Source organism: Anomalospiza imberbis, chromosome 3, assembly GCF_031753505.1.
Source record: "Anomalospiza imberbis isolate Cuckoo-Finch-1a 21T00152 chromosome 3, ASM3175350v1, whole genome shotgun sequence".
In the NCBI taxonomy this organism is placed as follows: Eukaryota; Metazoa; Chordata; class Aves; order Passeriformes; family Viduidae; genus Anomalospiza; species Anomalospiza imberbis.
The window spans coordinates 65,170,862-65,176,145 of record NC_089683.1 but is presented as its reverse complement, the minus strand read 5'-3'; positions in this window follow the sequence as shown (position 1 = coordinate 65,176,145).

Sequence of the window (5,284 nt, the reverse complement as noted above, 5' to 3'; positions counted from 1 at the left end):
GGGGGGCTGCTGCTGCCGCCGCCGCCGCCGAAGCGTCACTTCCGCTCTGGGCGAGGAAGCGCCAGCCCCGCGCTCAACGCCCGAGCGCCATCTTGGTTTCGGGTACCCGTCCGCAAGCAAGATGGCGGCTGGCGGCCGCCCGCCCCCGCCAGGCTGTGTCCCTGCCCCACGCCCGGGGCTCCGTGTCCCGCCCGCCGCGGGCCCCGGCTCCCCCCATCGCCGTCGCGGCTAAAAGCTGTCGCCTTGTATCCTCTCGTTCCCCGAAGGGCGGCGAGAGCGCAGGGTCCCCCCGGCCGTTGCCTGGTTACCTGTGGGGCGGGGTGCGCATCTGTGCACGGGAGCCGCTCGGAAGGGGCTGAGTGCGGAGCGCGGCGCAGGCAGCGGCTCGGCATCCAGCGGCATTGGCAGCCGCTGCTCCGCGCACCGGCAGGGAGATGGCGGTGCCGCGGCGCTTTACTGCAGCGCCTTTTGCAGCAGGCGGGCGGCCGTCGCTTGGTTGCGATACAGCAGCGCCGCGTTCGGGGAAAGCGCGCCCGGAAGGCTTCTGTGCCACCGCAAAGGTGCGGCCGAGGGCTGCGAGCGAGCAGCCTTTGATGCAAGAAGCGCTGTGTGTACGCTGGCCAAGTGCTGCAATTCACAGAATCACAGAGTGTTCTGAGTTGGAAGGGACCCGTTTCGAGTCTAATTCTTAGCCGTGTACAAGGACAGCCCCAAGAATCACACAATTTACTTGGGAGTGTTGATAAGCAATTCACACTTCGTGAGTCTTACAAAACTGATTTATTTCTTAGAAGGCTATTGTCTATTCTTTTTTGAGGCAAGAAACATAAAACAACCCGCTACCAAAAAAAAAAAAAAAAAAAAAAAGAAAAAAAAGGAAGGGACATGCATATGCCATTTTAACATGAGTTTTGTGAATTCTGGGGACAATGACTGGGAGACAGCCAAAAGCAACTGATTGAAGAAAAAGGCATGGAAGATGAGAAGCAGACATAATCCCCAAATGCTGGTTTGCTGTTCCATGTGTAGGCAAAGTGATGCACTTGTTAGGTCTATTTATTGTGGCTATTAAGTTTTTTGAAATGTAGTCTTCTATGGAGGCAGCAACCAATGAGTAGTTTGAACTGAAATAAAAACTGTTGTTGGCTGATGAACAGTCTGGTCTAGAGAGGAACAAATCCCTCTCTCCTTTTAAGGTTTTTCCTTTCTGCAGGGGTAGGGGTAACGGATATGTACCTCAAGTGCAGCACACGTGCTACAGCTTTTGCTGTAACCAACAATAAGGCACTTTTAATAAAGAGGTTCTTTGAGCTGTGATGAAGGACCTCGGAGAGAAGGCAATTTGCCAGGGCCTATAAGGTTTTCAGAACTGTCCTGAGATTGGCTGCATGTAATACACCTGTTTTTTAATGGTTCTGCAAATTGCTCATGCAGGGACACCTTCCACTAGACTAGGTTGCTCAAAACCCCATCCAGGCTGGCCTTGAGCAGTTCCACAGCTGGTGCATCCACAGCTTCTCTGGGTAACCTGTGCCAGTGCCTTACCACTCCCACAGTAAGAATTTCTTTGTAATATCTAAACTAAACCTATCCTCTTTAAGTTTAAAGCTATTGCTCCTTGTCCTGTCCCTGTATGCCCCTGTAAAAAGTCACTCTCTGGCCCTCTTGTAGCCCCCTACCATAGGTACTGGCAGGCTGCTGTATGATCTCAGAGCTCCCTCATCTCTGGAATGAACTACCCCAGCTCTCTCAGCCTGCTGCCTTCACAGGAGAGGTGCTCCAGCCCTGTGGTCCTCTGGACTTGCTTGAGCAGGTCCATGTCCTTGTGTTGGGGTCCCAGAGCTGGACACGGCACTAGAGGTGGGGTCTCACAGAGCAGAGGGGCAGAATTGCCTGTCTCATCCTACTTCCACACTGCGTGGGATGCAGCTTAGAACACGACTGGCTTTGTGTGCTGTGAGTTCTCATTGCTGGCTCATGTCTAACCTCTCATCCATCAGCACCCCCAAGTTTTTCTCCTCAGGGCTGCTCTCAATCCATTCTCTGCCAGCCTGTGCTCATGCTTGGGATTGTCACGATCCAGGCGTAGAACCTTGCACTCAGCCCTGTTGAACCTCATAAGATTCATACAGGCCCACCTCAGGCCTGTCCTGGTCCCTCTGGATGGCATCCCTTCCCTCCGGTGTGCTGACCACACCTCTCAACTTGGTGTTGTTGGAAAACTTGCTGAGGGTGTGCTCAATCCCACTGGCACCAACAAAGATTTGTGGGACATAAGCTGATATAAGATATGTGGGGTGTATCTTATTGGAACAGAAAACCTTCTACTCTTTCAGTTCTCTGCTGTGTTTACAACAACATGCTGTGTGCCCAGATGGAAAAAAACAAACTATAGTGTGAAACTTTTTGAAAATGTATTGTAAAGTGATTCAAATATACATTTGCCTGATAGCAAATAATGCAAGTTCTTTCAAAGTTTTGTTCACTCCTTGTCTTGCTGAATGTGACATTGGAGCTATGGGCTGTGTGATTCTTCAATGGAGCCCCTTGGTAGCAAAAGCATCACGACAGGCACCTATGCTTTCAAATATATCAAACCGGTGGTTTTCTAAGGGTATTCACATGAAACACAACCTGACAGGTTTCCCTCTCCTCTGACTCCATGACTTTGTGTGGTAATTTACCTTGTAAAATTTAACTTTCTTTTTATACAATTTGTTCAAACCTCTAAGGTACATGGGCACCTCTGAGCTGCCTTTGATATTTTATAGATACTATCTTTTGCTACAAAGCAATAAAAATACCAAAAATATTTCAATTTATATGCTTATTATTATCATAGGAGACAGTAGCTCTGGGCATGACACAAACTGCTGCTTTATTTGAATACAGAAGCAGTCCAGAAAATTTACAATGAAATAGGAAGCTCAAGACAATGGGAAAATACATAAAGACAAAGCATCACAATAATACTGTGTCATCACTGGCCCAAGCCAGACTCTTGGTGACTGTTATCAGGTGTTCTTACTGTTCAGTAAGTAGGCTGACTAGTTGTACATCTTGTGAGCACTAACACAGAAAGGAGGAATTGGTAGGAAAGTCCATGGTTGATAGCAGTGAAATTGGATTGTCCAATCAGGGAATGCCACTCCTAATAGTTACAAAATGGTAATGTAATCTCGGTTCCAAGGATTTATTAGGGATGGAGAAACCTCAGAGTGAAATTGACTTTAGTCTCTTCAAAAGCTAGAGCACAAGCTTGCACAAGTCAGTGGTTGTATTTACCATCTTTGGCCTAGTTCTTTACATGCAGCTGGTGCTTTACAACAGAGATTCACATCTATAGCAGCTGCTTTTCCTTTTAAAACCTTGTTCAGTTTTACAACCCCTTTGAATGGATTTTGTCAATCCGTAAGTGGGACAAGGCTCAAGGGAGCTGTGTAAAGGAATGCTTCAGTAGATGGCACTCTCCCTCTGAAGGAGGATGGACAAATACCTCAGCCAAGGAATTAGATGCAGTGAGAATAGCTTCCTTTATACTCTACAGAAATCGCAGTGAATGCACATAAAGCTCTGTCAAGCTATGCAATGAAGTAACCTGTGGCAGATTTTCACAAATCTGCATCTATCAAGTCCTCACATCTGGCTTCCTCCCTGCTTTAATGACTGTAGTCTGTTTATGTTCAGCTGAACTCCTGAATTCGTAACAGTGAACACACACACATGTACACGTGTGTATTTTTTATCTATATTGTGTGTATTTTGTGTATATATACACACACACACACACACACACACACACACACACGCACGTACCGTATACACCCTCTATGCATATGTGTATATATGTATATATATGTAAAAGAACTCAGTGGTAATGTAAGTTGCACACATTAAACTCAGAGTTTACAATTGTTCTTTCCCAATCTTTTTTTTTTTTCAAATTCTTTAATTTATTCTACTATTCTGTGAATGGTAGGTCCATTTTGAGAACTTAAGTCCTTTGATTTGTTGATAGTGTTCTGTTGCTATTTTACAGTCACAAAATTTCATAAAGTACTGAATTTTAAAAAAGTACTAAAAAATTTAAAAAATTTTAAAAAGTACTGAATTAGTACAAGTGAGGAGGCCTCAACTGCAGGTATGAGGACAATGAAGACCTGCTAGGCCTTAGGGAAGCTACAACCTTTTGAATCAAATCTGTTGCTAAATAAGCAGCAATATACAGCCATCTTGCATCTTTCTAAACTGTACAGCGCTTTCCTCACCGAAGAACAGGGAAGTGAGAGAAGAATATGAAAGTAATGTGTAAAAGACAAAGTTACAATAAAAAAATTACATGGGACAAATTTATAAAATGCAAATTTAATTAGTTCAATTTCTTAAGAGTTTTGGATTCTTGAGTAATGTGAGTATATTCTTTCATTTTACTGCTTTTTAAGTACCTTGTTTCTGGCACACAAGTCAAATATGACTACACAAGTTTTCAATCACTGCCTCTCCCCTACACTCTGCAAAAATCCTTTTTCCATTGATTAAAACCACAAGGATAACAGTATTTTTAAAATCCAGACCCAGGAGCTGAAAGTTTACTACCATAGCTCAAATAAAGTTGACCTTTTTTTCCCTGAATATTTATGTCAGAGCCTGAGGGTGTTTGGGGGCCTGATAGCATGAAGAGGCCCGAGGTCATGTATGAAAGAGGAGTAGAAAGAGTATTTATGTACATCTCTCCAGTGACAGACAACTTTTGAGCAATCAAAATTATGCACCATTGCAAACTGGGTAAGAGAATTTCTGTTAAAAGAAGCGGTTGAAGCAGTGCATGCTGCGTAAGCAAAATGGTAGATTATTAAGTATATTTTCTTACATTTTCTATTTTTGAGTACCTACTGTGAGTGCCAGGTGCTTAAGGAACTGTGCCCAAAAGCAGTACTTTCTGTCATTTGCAGAGAAGCTATACGCCAGATTAAATGCTGGACCAGTGGAAGATTTCTCTTGAAAATACTGTTTATCTACAGAATTAATCTGTTTTTTTGGCAAATAGATTTAAACTTCCAAATGCATTTATACGGAATTCCAAACAGCCTTCACATAGTAAGGTTACTGCTTGGAAGTGTCTTTTGCACACAAACTGAATGGAAATGGTTTGGAGGGGCTTTTTTAGCACTGTATGAAGGAACGGATTTTTTTTTCCTTTTGGAGACAAAAATCAAGATGCTGAGTGTGGGACATTTACTATTTGAAGTATGTTCTGTACAAGAATAAAAGCAAAAATAGTCTA